The sequence below is a fragment of the Raphanus sativus genome, chromosome 2, assembly GCF_000801105.2.
Source record: "Raphanus sativus cultivar WK10039 chromosome 2, ASM80110v3, whole genome shotgun sequence".
In the NCBI taxonomy this organism is placed as follows: Eukaryota; Viridiplantae; Streptophyta; class Magnoliopsida; order Brassicales; family Brassicaceae; genus Raphanus; species Raphanus sativus.
In genome coordinates this window covers 18,712,839-18,732,412 of record NC_079512.1, presented here as the reverse complement: position 1 = coordinate 18,732,412, position 19,574 = coordinate 18,712,839, and the positions used below count along the sequence as shown (strand labels likewise).

The following is a 19,574-nucleotide window of genomic DNA, read 5'->3' as shown; positions in this document are numbered from 1 at the left end:
GTGGATTACAGAACAGTTGGAAGGCTTTGTATTGGACTTTGATTTGGGGACAGAAGACGCTCTTTTTCAGTTAGAAGACTTATTTATATTTTTGAATTTACAAATCAAAATACTCCAAGTTTCGAAACTAGTTAATGAAATAGATGATACTTTAGATTTATATATACTCCAAATGAAATATCTTGAGAGAGAATGTTAGTGATGAGTACTCTTCTAACCTTATTTTTCTTAAATATTACTTAAGTTTAATATTTAAATAATAAATATTATGGGGATGAACTTAGAAAAGAGTAATAATTAGCTAGTCTTGAAATTTGAAAACCTCTTAACTTTTTCAAACATCTATCAAATTGACGTGGTTGGTGTTATCATATGTTTATTGTTTAGTGTGGGAAATCTTCAAATTATCATTCACATCGAAATGGAGGAATGCTATAAAAAGATGTGATCACATAAAGAAGGTATTATTTAAGAGCAACGGGACGATGTCATAATATCATAATGTCATGCATATGCATGTAATTGATTCTATTTTAGGAAGGCCGAGTGGAGCAGTTTGTATCATGAAGCAAGAGTGAGTCACTAAAAGAGAAAGTAGACGTGCTAAAGTCAAACTCCAACAAATAATCTTGAAGTTGATGTGTCCCAATCACAATCGAATCCTCCGGATACTGTCCGCCGTCGTAGAATGCCAAACACGTCACCATCTCACTCACTTCCACCACGGAATTAGCACCATAAAATCCCCACTTCACCTCCCCTGTCTTCCACGGCAGCCCAAACTCTATCTCCGGCACGTCCGGTCCGGTATCCTTTACGGCGATGTTTCGTGCATCGAAACAATCTTTAAACGGCGCAACAGATGTGACCTTAGATATCCCCATTGCCTGTGTAATTTCGACCCCCCCCCCCCCACCCCGGAAAAAAAAACAGAATCAGTGAAAATCTCATTTTTAGCACAGGCTGCAGAGCACTGCTTCATTTTTGTTTTTGTTTTTAACAATGTTTAAGCATAACTTTTGTGTATGAAATGTAATATGAGATTTTAAAAATAAAATAAAACATCCTTGCCTTTTCATTTAAAAGAATCTCCTCATTATAGTGTATAGACATTATTATGTGGTGTTCATTTTCTAAACCGAATTAGGATGCCAAGATTTTTTTTTTTCATATAAATGTTAAAAATGATTTATTTTATTGGGAATTATACCTCTGCCTTGAGTGTAAATGACTGAGCAAGAGCATTGTAGATATCGGTCTTGAGTACGGTGTATGGAACCACCGTGCTTAGTCTGGTTGGGACTTCGCCAAAAATCGTCAAAGGAGTCCCCCGTCAACGTACATGGACTGGATACTGATTTGGTAACCTCTTGAGTCAATTACCATCGGCGTTGAAGTCTTCTGAATTGGATTAGTACTGTTATCGAAGGGCGGGATGATGTAGTAAGCGCCGGCGACATAGAAGCGACCTGTGCCGTATGAAGGCAAGCAGAGAGCCAGTTTTGCGACGACGTCAAACTCTGACGTCACCTGTATCGGGAACGACGAAGTTCCAGGGGAAAGACTCAGAACTCCATCTACCGGAGGCGGTAAACCTTGGAGGTTGTAGGCACATGAGAATGTGAAGATGCGCAAGGAGACTTGGGAAAGGAAGCTGCCTCCGTCGGTAGTGGAGAAGGAGGCTGCGTCTTGGACGACACGGCCCGTTACGTTCTGGCTGCTGAGAGGGTTAGGTTGCTGGTAAAGACATGAGTTTTCGTAGTTGCAGCCGTTTCCTGGGATGGCCTTGCAGGAGACGCTGCCGCAAGCGACGGTGTGAAGAGAAGTTAAAGATTGGAGTTTGTAGCAGCTGAGCCATGTGAGGTTGGTTCCCAGGTCGAGGAGGAGGTTTAGTGAAGATTTTACGGTGGCTCCGATGTCGAGAGTGGTGTAGAATTGTTTGGTGGGTTCGTCTTTTGTGATGGGAAGAAGGTATTGAGCTTGTGATGTCAGAATCATGGCCGTGAAAATGGAGAGAAAGCAAAGTGTGCCCATCTTTTGTTTTCTTTAGGTTATTTTTGTTGGTTTGGTTTGTGATGAAGATAGACTATAGCAGATGCATGGTATTTATAGATGTAAGAACAAACCTAGGATCTAAGAAATAAATGGTGTTCGGTTTAATTTTGTTTGGTGGCCATAGTAATGGTATCTTTTAATGTTTAAACGTTGGATATAATTAAGGAGACTACGTAACCAACTAACCATGCATAATAATATGATTCAATGCTTGACAACAATTAATTATATTTGAAAAGAAGTAGAAGATCAGTAGGTGTATCTGCGTAGGCTAGTTTAAGGAACATTTAGCATTAATGGTACGTAAGAGATGCAAATTTTCAACACTGCTTATGGTACACACTCACATGCATGGTGGTTTTCACGTCAACATCATATTTATAATTTTTTCCATAGTAGTTTTACCATTGAATTACCTGATATTAGTGTATATACATATATTATATTTGTATTATGATCACTTCTTGCTGGATAGAAAATTTAATAAACAGATGCATACAAAGGGAGTAACCATCGTACTTCAAACTTGTGATCATTTCGTTTCATATTGCTAGGAAAATCTTGGACCGGCACTGAATGACCATGATCAGAACTAGCTCATCATATTGTATAAGGCCGTCCTTTCAACCTATTGTCACATGGAGAAATATTGTTTAATAGTCCGAAATCCGAATCGTCAAACACACAATTAGCTACGTGGCTATTCATTTAAATAGCAACTAGATTTTGATTCGCACTTGAAAAACGCGGATTTGTTTTCGATATCAAATAATTCTTTTGAAATCAATTTTTTATAGATAATATATAGTTTGGGCATATTTATCCGGAACTGCATATCGAATTATACAAAACTGAAAACAACAAAAACCAAATTAAAATGAATTTCATAAATAGTCAAGGAAATCATTTATTTCTGGAACAAAAAAAAATAAACCGAGAACCAAACGGGTACCTAATTTTATAAATACAAATGATATACTTACAAATATTGATTATATTTAATTTATAAATAAATAATTACCAAAAATATTATTTTTATAAACTGAATTACCCAATTTTTTTATCCGAAATATCAAAAAACTTATCTGAATTAGCTGATATTTGTATCCGAACAACCCGGATTACCTGAAATTTGAATTAAAACTCCAAATTATCCTATATTTTTTATCAATTAATACATAATTACCCATAAACCAGAATCAAACTGGGACTAAATTAGATCCAATTTTTTTTTGCATATTAGCCGGTTACCAATTTTGCTACTAAACTGAACCAAAAACTGAAACAACCAAACCGAAACCAAACTAATATTTTTAAATACCTAAAAGGTTCCTAATTTTCTAAAATCAAAACACCAAAACGAAAATACCTTAATCAAAACCGAATGATGGGGACTGATACTGCATATACATTTACATTGTGCGAATAAAGCATTCTAGTTTTAAAAATTATGTAACTCTTCAGGTAGAATTCTATTAGAATTTCTACTAGATGATATGTTTTCACAAATTTTGGATTTAATAAAAACCTATTTATATATTAAAAGTTTGATAAAATCCAAAAACTCGCCATTAACCCTTGAATCGACACCGGTTGACCTGGCAAAGACCCATAAAATCTTATAAAACTTTTAAAATTTTGATTAAACTAGATATACTTTGTAATAGTATACAAAACTAAATAAACTATTTGATAAAGTGCGGAAATATATTTTGGCAAAATTTTAATTTAACAAAAATAATGATATTTGTTTCTAGCTTGCGTATTATATTTGAAATATTAGTAAAATCTCTAGTTTAATGATTTTACTAAGATTCTTTGCAACCACAAGCTTTTTAGTAAAATCTCCAGTTTAACTCTCGTACATATCAACAAATACAAAACATTATGGTTGTCAGATGAAGTAAACAAATTCAAATAGAGTGTGTGTAGCTTTCCCCTCAAGTAAAGGAAAAAAGTTAAGGATGAAGATGCATAGGCAAAGGAGCCAGCAAAGAAGATGAACCCAAAGCATAGATATGTCGCACTCTTCCAGGCCCTGAGCAACTCTAACCACCTCGAAAACTCTCCTCCAAGGCTCAAACCCACAAGCCCTTCTCCTATCAAATCCATTCAAGATCACAAAAAACATGACCGGGAATGCAATGGTTACAAATACCGCTCTGCACAACAAGCTCTTAACACGTTTGGATCTCAAATCAGGTTTTACAGGACGAACCATTAGAGACACATTGGCAAAAATAGCAACGCTCCAATCTCTGCGGTGGCGAAATTGATTATGGACATGAGGCATAGACCGATGAAGGCAGCTGAAATGTTCACTGAGTTCAAGACAACCCAGTTGGTTCCATGATGACGAGAGGAGATTGGAGATAAACCGGGGATTGTGACAAAGGTTATAAGGAGAAGCGAAGAAAATGTTGTAGCCCACATGATGGACCGGTTTGCTGGAGAATGTTGACCCGGTACTTGTTGACAAGCAAAATAAGGAAGCAGTGTGACGATGAAACCCAACAAGTGCAAGCCAAAGACCTGTTTGGCTACGTCTAACCATTTCCATGACTTGAGTTTTTCAGCTGAGTTAGGAGTGCTTTGGTAAAAGCATTATAGCCATCAATGTACAAAGACGGTGCGACCATCGGAATAGGGGATACAAGAAGAGAAAAGGCGATCATGTAGACTCCTACAGAAACAAACTTGCATGGGGAAGTTAATAGGTAAAGGAAAAAACGATTGATGGAACGTCTCAAGGAGGTTGTTCACTGATCTTATAGTTCCTTCAAGTAACCTGCTGCGTTTAAACAGCAAACACGGAGTTACAATCGAACATTCATACAGAGTTCAGGAGCAGAAAATTTGAATGGATTCAAAAAATCAAATTTACTGAGAAATTCTACTGCATAAACGATTCACTGTAGTTCTTACGCATTACAAGATTCACGTACGGAATTAAAAAGAAGGAAACTATAAAGACAAAAACTCACTGGGTACCTCGTAGAAAGAACTCGTGTTGCCTTGCCTTACTGACACTGTCCAGAGGAAAGCTAGGCAAAACTTTTAAAGTAATTGCATCAACTATGATAATCGCGGAAAGCTCAATGAGGGCCAGTTGGGATACCACGGGCCTGATGAGAAAGAATACAAACATTCTCTGTCAACTAAACGAATCTAACTAAAGACAGATACAACTATACACTTTTACCTGCGAGTAGAGTGAACTTGCTGGGGGTAGCACTGTCTTCAAGATAGTCTGCGACTGGGTAATACCGAAACTCTAGTCGGTATTCAACGTATGAGCCACTTTTCCAACGGCTTCAAATATTTCACCAACAATCTTTAGCCAAGTAGAGGAGAGCAATGATGCAACCTTCTCCACCTCAACATAAAACCCTTGCCTATGCACCGCTAAGTAGTTGACAACATTGATGAGGTCGAGATTTGGCATCTGCCCATTGGATGCCTCTGCATAGATACTTAGTGTGTCCTCGATTCTTTCACTTCTACCATCGACTTTCACAACCAAAGCAGCAGCCACTGTTCCAGCCAGTCTGAAGCTGTCAGATTTTTTAACCTCGCAACAGTTGGACAAATCCGAGACTTCAAAAAGGTATGTGGTATTCACTTAACCATGCAGCAACAGGTCTACAGTCTCCATTGTGAGAATCAGCGACAGAGTAACTCTAGCGAGCAAGGAGAATAAAGAAGTGGCAATGCCTAAAGACAAATCCTCATAATATCCACCGTTTATGTAATCATAGGGAGTAACCAGCACAACAGACTCTTTCCCGTCACAACGAGGGCTCTTATAATCCCAGCAACGTTAAACCCGTAAGAAGCCCAACTGACATTCCCTAGAAATTTATATAAAGCAGGACCCGAGAAGAAAGTGCAGTGAGTGAAATTGGTTCTGCACCCATCTCTGACATGTATTTCCCAATGAGCCTCTGGACTTCACTAGAAAAAAAAAGTCACACCAACGCAAAATCATTTAGTTACAAGGGCAAGGGATGAAACGGGACAAAAGATGCAATCTTGGACTATGGCACAACTGGACTTTATTACTTGAAGAAAGACGTAAAAGAGCAGAACAAGTTACTTATTGGAGAGAGTATAGACCGTGCAGAGCCTGAATAATAGAGTCCAAAACAAAGTATTCGAAGTTTGTAAATCATAAACTCAAATAACGCAGCAGTTATATAGAATACTAATTTGGTTAACACCAGCAATGTCAAGGAGGCTACATTAGGAGATCACAGTGCAAAGAGTCGGCCATAATCTCATTTAAAATTCAGTTTTTTTTTTTTTACCAAATGCACTTTATCACCAATCTATCATCAACACTCATAACAAACCTAAAGAATCAGATCACTTAGATACACAAAACCTCATAAAAAGTAAAAGCAGCAGTCGCCGGAGAAGATCACACTATAACAGCATCAATGAACCAAACTAAAGAGCAATGATGAGGCAAAGACGACTCACCTGAACACGGGACTGACTGTGAGCGATGAGAAAATTTCTGAGCTGAACAATCGGTTTCGGTTTGATTTCAGGCGATCCATCATCACTCTTCTTCACATCCTCTGTCTCCGTGGCTATGATCTCCGATAACTTTCCGGTATGGTGAAAGCCGATTATCGCGTGGCTTGGCTTGGGGATTGTTGTAGAATCGGGTCGACCCAGTCAATGATTGATGGGCTTAAGTTTAGAAGCCTTTCTATTTTATTTTGTTTGATTTGGGTTTAGTTTCATTAACAGGCCGGATTTCTATTTGGGTTATTTAATGCCAAATCATTTGTTTTGTTTATGAGCATCATTTTTTTTTAACTAAGTCAAGATTGATAATCATCCTAATTCTTTCTTAGTAATAAGGTTTAATAATGTCAAGATTGATCTGACCATTCTGATCACATATATACCTTGATCAAAACATATATATATTATATGTGTGTGATCGTTTCGATCTTAGTGATTTTGTTACTTCGACACTAATAAAAAGTATTGCTACTTTTACTAAAGTGTAAATGTTCATTAATAAAAATGAAATTGCTACAAAGTTCTCTAAAACGAAATAACGTGAAAAGTCTTAAAGCAATACTATGACGGAAAAAAGTAATAAAAAATATCGGCATCTTCGGGATTGAAAATGTAGATGTTGGGAGTGATTGGTTTAGCTTTATCTTTTTACTTTAGTTTTATCAATACCATTAAATCAGAATAATTCCTAAATTATACCTTAATGAATGTTTTAAAGTTTTCCAAAATTATCCTTAATTTTACAAAGGATGATAAAATTCATTAATGACATTTGAGTCTTTTAGTTTTGGGCCTGCAGAAATATATTTAAATGGATCAAAAAATAATGAGCTTACACATATTTATAAAATATGCTACTATTAATATAAATATTTTATGTTCAGATATTAGATATATATATATTCTGAAACTAAATTAATAAAAAAACATAATGACATTATAATGTTATTTTCTTAAATCTATGTATCATAAAATTAATTTTAAATCTAAAATAGAAAAATAAAAAAATACAAACTTATAATAGGTTATTAATAACAAAAATAAACTAATATTGTCATATTAATAAGTTTTTATATTATCTTTTTCTTTGGATGACATAATAAAAATATCATCAAAGTTTAAAGACCACAAGTTTATGTAGTATTAAAAAGTATATGATTAATTTAATAAAAAATCGAAATACTATAAGATATTTTATGTTTATTAGATCACATGTTAATAATGAATTTTTAGGTTTTACGGGTTCTATCGGATTTTTAATTAACGATTTTCCATTAAATCCGAACTAGATTATATACATGGTACGGGTCTACCAGTTCAGCAGATCTAGGTCGAATATGAAAACACTTCTTAAAACTCAACATTATTTTCAAAAAACTTTTAAATTATATGTTCTTTAAAAAAATATAAATTCATTCAAATCACTCTTGACCAAATATTTGTTTTTCTTATTTTTATATTTGAAGAGAAAAAAACAAATAATAAAAATATAAGAACTCAATTGTTATGATTTGAAACAAAATAATAGTAATTTGTAAATTAATTTTCGGTTAATAAGTGAAAACAACCCGCGATTTTTAGCAATATTTTATATAATTATAAATCTTTAAAATTATATAATAGCCCAAGTAAGAATTTTGGATAAAACATTATTTAACTTATTACAAACATAAAACGGTTGAATGATGCATTTTAAATTTCGCCATACTGTACACACCATTATAACCCCACATAATTGAAACTTGATCATGTTACGGTTTATATAATTAAAATGAATAATAGTTAATCTTTATACTGAAAAACAACAAAAAAACCCCGCCCTTTCAAGGGCGGGTCAAAATCTAGTTTATTTTTAAGCATTAAACTTTACCAATCATGTTGTAGCTTTACTTTTGTTAGTCAAAGCCTACAACAAATTACTATTAACTTTTACCAATCATGCTTTAGATTTATTTTTAAAGCTACAATAAAAAATCTAAAGCAAATTTTTTTCTTATGTATTTTAGGCAAAAAATCTACATCCTTGTTTTATAGGCTGTAGAAACTTTAAAATGAAAAAAACTATTTATGATATCAAATAAATTAGATAATCATAATAAAAACATTTATAAATATTTTACTTTAATTCTGGGTGTTTTCAAAACTGCTGAAATATTTTAAATAACATAAAATATTATTTATATCACATTTTAAATAACAGTAAACTTTGATAATTTATAATAATCATTAATATAAATTATTTTAATTGACTAAAAATAATTATTTTATATATACATCACATATTTTATTTTGAAATATCTACAACATATAACATAGTTACAACAAATTTAACTACAGCAAAAGTCTCTCGAAAAAAATCTATAGTAACAACTTTACAGCTACAACCAACTTACCTATATCTAAACTTTTACTGCTAAATTTTTACAGCCACAATCGAACCAATCACCCCCGTTATTGGTAGCTTTGGCAAAAAAACCATAATCGAAGAACCGAACCGGAACCAAAACCAAATCAAAGATCCTCAAATATCTGCATGTTTCCTATATTTTTATATCCGAAATAACCAAACTGAACCACAACCGAACCCAGAACCGAACGAATATCTGAATATATTAATTATAAATGCATATAACATAACTTAATATATATTTATAACTAAATTTTTTTTTTAAAGAATTCAAAATATTTGAAGATAACTACATTGTTATAAAATATCCAAACTACCCGAATTATCCAAAAATATCCGGATAATTTTATCTAAAATATTCAAAGTAATCCAAAATATTCGAACTTTTTATCTAAATCATCATAATTATTTTATATTTTATCCTAAATAATCAATATTTTATCTGAACTATCCGAACCCGAACCGGAATCAAATGAGAACCAAAATTATTTCAGCTATTTTCTGGTTCCTAGTTTTGCTATCCGAACCGAACCAAACCCAAAACTATATGAACCTAACCGAACCGAAAATAGACCAAATACTCAGTGGATCTTTTAACCCCCTATCCAAACTATCCGAAACCCGAAATATCCGAACCAAATCGATACCCGAAATGCCCAGACCTAGTTATTGGAGTCTACAAAGTAGTCGGTTGGTTTCAGCCGCGGCTGTGGCTAATTAAAAAGATAAAAACAAAAGTATTTTTATTAAATTTAAACTTTACATAAACTCGAAATAATATCCTGATAAATATGTTTATTCCCTATATATTAAAAGAGAAGCATTACAATATTTTTGTAGCCACTTGTCATCACCATAATCATTCTTAGAATACTTAGAAAAATATGTTGGTACATTTTATTATATAATAAGTTTTTATTAAATTAACAATAAATTAATTATTAATGTTATTCATTGTTTCCTTATATAAAAGTTACGGAATTGCCTAATGTGACTTAAGTATATATGACAACTAATGATTTTGAATAATAAAGATTTGATGAAAATTGATATTTTCTCTACATTTCATATAATTATAACTTATTAAAATAAATTAAGCAACCACATAAACTATATAATAAAAATTTAAATTTTTCTGGATATGTTATATTTTTAATTTTTAAAAATGACTACAAATAAATAAATTTGTTATAAATTTCACTTTGAAATTTTTATGATCCTTTGTGTAAAATTTATGCTATAACAAGATACAAATGATTAAAAATTTATATAATAAATATTAATATATATATATACGTATATATATATATATTAATATTATTAAAATAAATTATATATCATATAAAAATACATTAATATTTTAAATTGAAATTTGCTTTGGTTTCTTTTTGAGAAAATTTTTGAATAAATATTGACAACTTAATATCTATATTTTAAACTTTGCATTGAATGTTTTTAAAAATATAAATTACTGACTGTTAAACACCCAAGACATATTTTTTATTGTCAGTGGTTTTAATTTTTTGTTATAAAAATACAAATGATCAAAAATAGAAAAAATATTTGTTTGAATTAATAAAATTTATTTATGTGTTTGCACCAGTTTAATTATATACGTAGAAATTACTATATTTTAGTTATTCAATATATATTTATTATTACATAGTATATAAAATCATATACTCCCTTTGTTTCATTTTAATTGTCGTTCTAGGTTTATACACACAAATTAAGAAAACATATGATTTTGTATATTTTCAAGATAAAAACACAATTACTTATACATCTAATCACATTTCAACCAATACAAAAATAAAATGAAAAATCATTTAAAAATTTTTCAACTGAAACTTTAAAACAACATTTATTTTGAAACAATTTTTTTTTACTACAACAACAATTAAATTGAAACGGAAGAAGTAATACATAAAAGTAAATTATATATAATACTAGGGTCAGCCCGCCCTTCGGGCGGGATGAAAACTAAAAAAATAATTTAAATAGTTAGAACAAATATTTAATATAAATTTTTGTTATTTAAAAAATTTACATATTAGTTAATTTGTACATGTTATTGTATTTGAATACTAAATAAAACGTGCTATCTGGAAAATTTAGTTATGATTTTCTAAAATAATATTACTTATTATTTTTAAAAATATGGATTTTTGGTTAAAAGTTTTAAGATGATTTCTTTTGTTAAGTGTCACTACCTCCAACCATTTCGGGTTGATGCTCGTTGCAACAATGACCTTCGGATCAACACACATGACTCGAGTTGTCTGTGGAAAGCCAAGGCCTGAGAGTCAAATAAGCTCAGAGTGACAGTGTTATCACTGCACACATCGAAAAGAGCAATCGTTAGAAAAAATACTCAGAAAAAATCCATATGAACAACAGTATTTAAATTGCGGAATGACATGTACGTATCCAAAAAATTCATATTTTAGATTAAAAGCTTCAACTAATCGGACTCATTATCTAAATATTTGTTTATCTTACTTATATAAGTTTAATGTAAAATATGTAAAATGTATAACCAATTTAATTGATTCAACAAATAATAGTGACAAAATGATTTGGAGATATAATCGTTGATGTTTGTAACAACACTATGATAAGTACCTTTTCAAAAAAAAAACTATGATAAGTATTATGAGAAAAAAATAAGCATCTCGATGTATATCAAATCATACACACAAAAAGAATTGTTATGTATATCTATTTTCGACCCATCATATACACTATTCTTGATGTAAATAAAATAAGAATCTCGATGTGGTGATTGGTCAAGAATAGGTATGTATATAGAATCAGTTCCTCTGTAATCGTGTACACAAAAAGAAGTTTCATTCACATTTTACCCCAACAAAAAAAGTTTCCAAGTCTCAACGATTAAAAGCGTTTAAATAAGAACTCAAATACAATATAAGAATTCGAAAACCTTGTCTTGAAGGATCCATGAGGGTATACCAAACATTTTACTCAGCTTCTTCTGCTAAATCTTAGTAATAGACATTTCTATTCGTATTTCATCTTCAAGAAGAGTTGCCATTTGCTTTGTTTGGAGACTCAGGAACTAGTTTCTTTGATGGACTCGACTCTGCAGAGCAGAAGTTGCATTCATCAAAACACGCTTCGTTCCTCTTCCAACAACACCCAAATGAGTAAATACCTAATGATGATGATGATGTTCTTGCAGCACCGGTGTGAGTAGTGGAGACTGTAGGCGAAAGGAGAACCAGTAAGAATTGATGCCACTCCACTTACATGTGAGAAAGCCTTTGTACAAGTAGTGTTTTTTTGCAGAAAAAAATTCATAAGATTCCAAAATTATATAAGTTACCTATGTATTTCTCACCCAACGCCACAACTCTACGTCTTCTTCATGTACTGCCTCCTTGCTTGTAACCCACTGAAAGTAGTCTACAAAAGAGATGAAAAAGAAACATGATTTGACAGCCACATGGGTTGCAAGCTTCAGACAAAACTTATGACTCAAGTGTGACCCACATTAAACCATACCACGGCATACATGGATCCCGCGAGAACAGATATAGAAGTTCTAATGGGATGAGAACAGAAATTATGACAATATCTCTTCAGGTCAATTAACAACACTATGATAAATATTATGAGAAACAAAATAAGCAGACTTTGTTCTTAAGAAGCACCAAGCACACTACTCAATCAGAATAGATAATAAGGCATATGAGGAGACCTAGAGCGCTCGTGTTTCTTTTTAAGAATCTGCATCGAATTTCATAAAATAATCAGATTGGAAGAAATCAGAAACCTGAAAACGAATCGTCGAACTACCAAGACTTTAGGTACTAACGCTTCCAATCAAACGCTTACAAAATAACTACGCAGGCCCTTCTTAGATCTGAAGTAAAGCAAATGCTAATTGTATATCAAATCGATAAGACGGCAAACCTTTTATAGATTATGATACACTGCCTTGAAGAGGATAACTCTCATTCAATGTCAGTCGCCTTGACAGTTCAGATTTTTAGAGCCGTAGATGAAACGACGACATGGAAGCCACAGTCAGAGCTTCTAATTTATGATTCGTCTAACTCTTCATCACGAAGCTCCATTGTTGCTGCAGAACTTCATAGATCGATAAAGAAGATGAATAATTTAAGTTTCGGTTAGATGATGATGTTCTCCTTCCTCTTCTTCTGATCATGACTCATGAGTAGGTGGTTCTGATAGTAACAAAGCTCACTTTTTGTAGTGGCAGTCACACCGCTTTGCGTGAGTGAAGCTCGCATTCAAGGTATATCGTGGGTAAAGTATTTAAGAAAGAATTTAAGAAAGAGGATGAATCTATAACTGGTGGCTCTTGGGGTTGTTAGGATTTTTAGGAAGATGAAAGAACTCTACCAGATCTCAGGTTGTGTCTTCATCGACAACGGTGGAGGTGAAATTGGTTCTACCCTAATATCAAATTGACGCTTTCAGCCGCGTTTGAAGTTAGAGAAACTATCTGTTGGGCTGATTGAATTGACCAAACTTAAGGCCTAGAACAAAGACAAACACACGTGATTCAGAGTTAAATGATACGTTGCGTTTTTGTCGACTATGACACGTGGCACGCTCACAACATCCGAATTTGTGACATGGAATCTTACGTGGCGCGCCTAGGAGGGAGGAAACTGAACTTAAGGTGCAGATCTTAACCAGTTTTATAGTGTTAGGTTTACCGTTTACGTGAAAGTCATAACATATATACGTAGTTTTTTTTGGATATTAGCATCTGACTATTGTAATTCCTAAATCATATGAGTTTTCCTATGGGACTGGGACCAATCATTTTCAACAAACATTATCCTGAGGTTTCTTTCTGATATAGATGAATAGATGAAACATCGATCACATATGGCTTATTTTTTATGCATCAAATTTAATTAAGATCGGTTAATTTAATATGTTTTCATATGGTATTGATCACAAATAATTGATGTTGGATATTCATACAGCAAAATCGTATATAACTCATCTCTCATTTGATAATATATTTTGTTGTCTCAGCAAATATTATTAATTTTATATGTTTAGGTTTTATTTTACAGTTACTATTTTAAATAAATTGTTACATTTTAATTTTGTATATAGTGTAGTTCTATAGCAATGTTGTTCATATTTCCAATACAACATATTTCATACAAAATTTACCTAGTTAGCAATTTTTAATATATAAAATAAATTTCTACAATATTCTTACGCTAAATTCATTGTAAAATAACCAAATAGAAAAGACATTTCGATATATAAGAAAAATCATTTCTAATTTTATTTTCTGCATATTTTTTTAATTTTTATGATAATATTCTAAATTTAAAATTACATAAAATTTCTTAAGTCAATAAAAATTAAAAATATATTATATTAATGCTAATGTGTTGTTCAAAAAAAAAATATTAATGTTATTTAGCCTATTTTATTCTAAATTCCATATATAATCTGTGGGGAAATTTCATAACTACACTTTGTGTAGTACCACAATTCAACAATACCATCAATAAAAAGACATTTTCATAAATACATCAAGCATTAATGGGTGAATTACTAAACTGACCCTTGTCTATTCTTCTCAACCATTATCTTCTTCTCTACTCTGTAAAAAAATTCTCCGACGAGAACAAATTGTCTTCTCTCTCACGGCAACGAGCGACGGCGACGAGGTCAAGCGATGGCGACGAGATCGAGCGACGGCGACGAATGCGACGAGATCAAGCGATTGTGACGAGATCAATCTACTGCGACGAGATCGAGCGACGACGACGCGATCGAGCGACGACGACGGGAGACGACGAGATCGTGCGAAGGCGGCGAGATCGAGTGTATTCTCTCTCACAAAGCAGATGAGATCGAGACTCGAAATCTCAAAGTGTCGAATTCTCATCAAAAATCACAAGTTGTAATAGAAAGAGTTTTATAACCCCTTTGTAAATATGGATTTCAAGTACTTTTAGAATTTTATTACGATACCACATAGGGTTTGACTATATACATCCGATATATTTTGATTAAGTGATGGTTCATTAGCTTCCATATTTTATTTGTTGTGTAGTTCACGAGACTACTCTCAGAAGAAGCGAGTGATGCTACTGACGAAATGATGGAGCAAGAGATGGCTTTAGCTAAATTAATGTAACTTGTTACCTTTTAAGCACTGAAAGTTTTGTCCTTTTATGTTGCCATTCATGTCTTGTTGTATGTGTTCATTGTGAGATTACTCTGTTTGACAGATCATGTGGTCAATTATCATAACTAAAGGAGGTTCCTTTTTCTAATGTGCATTGAAAGTTTTGCTCTTTGTGAATAATACGTGTAGTTTCTGTTTGTGCAGGTGAAAGTGTTTGTTTATGTTTGCTAGATTCATGTCTTGAAGTGTGTGTTCATTGTGAGATTAATTACTCGTTGATTGATTTTTGTTTTCACAGGCTAGGGCTTGTTGGAACTATCAAGGTAACGTTCTTCGTCTCTTTCTGTTAAACTGGTTTGGTAAATTCATAGCATGGAGATATGTTGTTAGAAAGCTAATGGATTTTTTTTTGTTGTTGTTAATGATGATATGTAGGATTGGGCTAATGAAATATTTAAGAGGCCGGAGGATCAAAAGTCAACCAGGAAAAGAAACAGGATGCATTTTGGCAGCCTGCTTATACATTTATTGTAGACAAGAGGACAAGCCACAAACTATTAAGAGTTTATAAAATCATTTATGAATCATTTATAAATTTTATAAGAGCTTATAAAACCTTGTATCAACCTTCTATAAAGTTAATAAACACACATAAATATTTTTATAACTATTTATAAAAGTTTATAAAACTATTTAAACTTGCCTTGGGGATAGCAAAGAAGCAAACGCCCCACGTGGTGTTGTAATAGAGTCTTTGAAACTTCACCTGGATAATAGTTGTTTTAATAATTTATAAGTTTTTATAACTTTCATAGCTAATTTATAAATCTTTATAAAATAATTTATAAAGTTTATACACCATTATAAAAGATTATAAAAACAATTTATATGGGTATGTAAAATTTTTGAAGCGGTGAAGCCTTACTTGCTGTCCACATGTGCTTCAGAATCTGCCACGTATCATCATCTCTTTACAAAGCCTTATAAGGGTATGTAAAATTATTTGTAAAAGTATATAAGCCATTAATAAAGGCATATAAAACAAATTATAAAATCTATAAACCATTTATAAATGTTTATAAGAAAGTTATGAAAGTTTATAAATAATTTATAAGGGGTGTGTATACTAGTAATAAGGGTTAATAAAACGTTATTAAAGCTTATATTCAATTTATAAGGTGTATTATTAGTGTTGTATATATTTATAAATCAACTAAAAGAGTCTATAACCATTTAGAAAGCCTTATAAAACAATTTATAATGGTTTATATAATAACTTATAAGGGTTTATAAGAGTATGTAAATAATTTATAAGGGTTTATAAAAATAATTTATAAAGTTTATACACCAATATAAAACAATTTATAAGGGTATGTGAAATTATTTGTAAGATTATATAAACCATTAATAAAGGCATATAAAACAAGTTATAAAATCTATAAACCATTTATATATGTTTATAAGAAAGTTATGAAAGTTTATAAATAATTTATAAAGGGTATGTATACTATTAATAAGGGTTTATAAAAAGTTATGAAAGCTTATATTCTATTTATATGGGGTATTATTGGAGTTGTATATATTTATAAATCAACTAAAAGAGTCTATACCCATTTAGAAAGCCTTATAAAATAATTTATAATGGTTTGTATAATAATTTATAAATAATTTATAAGGGTTAAAAAAAATTTATAAAGTTTATACACCATTATAAAGGATTATAAAACAATTTATAAATGTATGTAGAATTTCTGAAGCCGTGGAGCCTTGCTTACTGTTAGCATGTGCCTCAGAATCTGCCACGTATCATCATCTCTTTACAAAGTCTTATAAGGGTATGTAAAATTATTTGTAAGAGTATATAAACTATTAATAAAGGCATATAAAACAAGTTAAATAATCTATGAACCATTTATAAATGTTTATAAGAAAATTATGAAAGTTTATAATAATTTATAAGGGGTATGTATACTATTAATAGAGTTTATAAAAACTTTATGAAAGCTTATATTCAATTTATAAGTTATGAAAGTTTATAAATAATCTATAAGGGGTATATATACTATTAGTAGGAGTTTACAAAAACTTTATAAAAGCTTATATTCAATTTATAAGGGGTATTTAAGAGTCGTATATGTTTATAAATCAAGTAAAAGAGTCTATAAGCATTTAGAAAGCCGTATAAAACAATATATAATGGTTTGTATAATAATTAATAAGAGTTTATAAGGGTATGTAAACAATAATATAAGAGTTAATATATTGTATATAAAAGCTTATATGATTCATAAATATTTATAAAGATTCAGAAACTGAGTTATGAAATCTTATAAACTAGTCTATAAGATATTTTATTTTGATTTACAAGAATGTATAAATTGATTCATACAAGTTTATAAATTGATTTATAATACTTTATAAAATATCTACTGCATTCTATAAGTTAATTATAAATATTTATAAACTAAATTATAAAACTTTGTAAATCATTTGAATCTAGTTCCAACAGAGTTTGTACTTGCAAAACTCAGTTCTTGTTAGTCATTATTAACATAATATGACAACATCAAGACTTTTCCATATCTCACTTTTCTATAAAAGAAACGACTGAACCAAACTCACTTACACGTCCAACCAATCTCTCCAACTAGGCAACTTATAAGAGAGAGACAATTGTTTTAGTATAAGAGATGTCTTAAGAAGATGAGAGAGAAGAATGTATTAAGAAACATATTCTGCAACTTTTATAAAGCGTTATAAATAGTCATTCTTTAATCACATAAACTACGTTCTTGTTGAGAGTCTCTCTTGCTTCTTCAAACAACTCACCAACCTTATCGTTCTTCAAAATCTGAACTCAAGCCAGTCACATATTATTCATAAGCATCAACACTCACTTCCAAAAACAAGATACAAAAATAACATGCTTTTGTAACTCAACAAACTCATGCTCAATCTACACTGCTTCTATAGATATTATACACAAAACAAGACATAAAATATGAATCTCATAAGTACCAAACAGAACATTACAATAACAAAACACCAACATTTCACCTCATATATTGCATATACTAAACATTGCTAAAAAATAAATAGTAGCATTGTATTACCTCAAGAAAGTGAGGTACTTGATATGCATATCACCACACATATTCTCCACAGTATCCTTTAAATCCAAAAGCTCACATCACACCTTTGTAATTCCCTGTAACATTACGAGATCAATCAAGAGAAGAAGTAATCATGGAATAAATTTACTCTTAGGTTAATAATTTCTCATGAATTAAATATATGTTAAGCTCTATGTCTTTTGATTGCTAACAGATGAACAATAAGACTTGAAATGACCCAATTTATAAAGTCTTATAATTTTAGATTTCAAAACTTCATGAGAAAAACTTCTGTCTTCTTTCTCAGAAACATATCGATTTTGATAAATCAAGTTACAATTACAGAAAAAGACGAAAATCACCATCTATTATCCTTTTACCTTTGTTAGTGTTTCTTACGCGTTGGGAGAGAGATCGTCTTGTTCGTCTGAGCTTGTAGAGTCTGTCAGTTTCGCTGGAGAACTCGTTAGCCACGTCAGATATCGCCGAAAAACTCGTCAGCATAGTCAGATCTCGCCGGAAACTTGTCAGCGTTCGTCAAATCTCGCCAGGAACTCTTCAGCGTCGTCGGATCTGGCCGGAGAACTCGTCAGTGTCGTCAGATCTGGCCAAAGTCGTCGAATCTGGTCGGAGAACTCATCACCACCGGAGACTTCCCAGATCTGACCACGTTTAATATGAATCTCAATTTTTAAGAAATCGTGGAGAAGAAATGGTAGTTTTAGGTTTAATTAGTTAGGGGTATAATAGTATTTTTCTATTAAAATTTTAATGGTAAAGTTGGTTAGTGTAAACTTGAAAAATGGTATCATGAAAGTGGTATTTTTGACAATTTCCCTTATATCTAGTATTAACAATTCTTATTATATAAATATTGAATTATATACGCTCAAAGAGTCAAAACTAATTTAAAATCATAATTATTACTTATAATTAATATTTATTCTATAAAATATGAAATAAAAATGGGCTATATTTTAAATTGGTTTTCAACACTATTATCCAACAGTTGTAATAGGCCTACATATTTAAAATAAATTGGGCTATTTTTAATTACTGTAAATTTGATTATATGTCTAAGGGCATCTACAAGATTTAGGGGGATCATTAACTGGAAAATCTACTTATTGCTTAATGTTTTGGTATATTCTCAATTGTCCAGGTTCTAAAACTTTTTACACATTTTTAATGTTTTGATATCTAATAAATTTGTAGATACCGAAAATTACAATTGTATTGTGTGTAAAATTGGTTTATTCCAACAGGTTATGTTTTACAAATTGGAGATTGTCATCTGTGTCTATTATTT

At 31.4% G+C, this 19,574-nt stretch overlaps 1 long non-coding RNA gene and 2 pseudogenes across 1 annotated transcript; 1 reads left to right on the top strand and 2 right to left on the bottom strand.

Moving 5' to 3' along the window:
• Positions 1–469: 469 nt before the first annotated feature.
• On the bottom strand, positions 470–2,213 carry LOC108840503 (probable aspartic proteinase GIP2; annotated as a pseudogene).
• A 1,664-nt stretch (positions 2,214–3,877) lies between these two features.
• LOC108839600 (uncharacterized) lies at positions 3,878–6,752 on the bottom strand (annotated as a pseudogene).
• Positions 6,753–14,910: 8,158 nt separating this feature from the next.
• LOC130507330 (uncharacterized) lies at positions 14,911–15,787 on the top strand. Its single transcript, XR_008942280.1, has 3 exons — positions 14,911–15,157; positions 15,451–15,475; positions 15,588–15,787. It is a non-coding gene; the product is annotated as an uncharacterized LOC130507330 (long non-coding RNA).
• Positions 15,788–19,574: the final 3,787 nt, after the last annotated feature.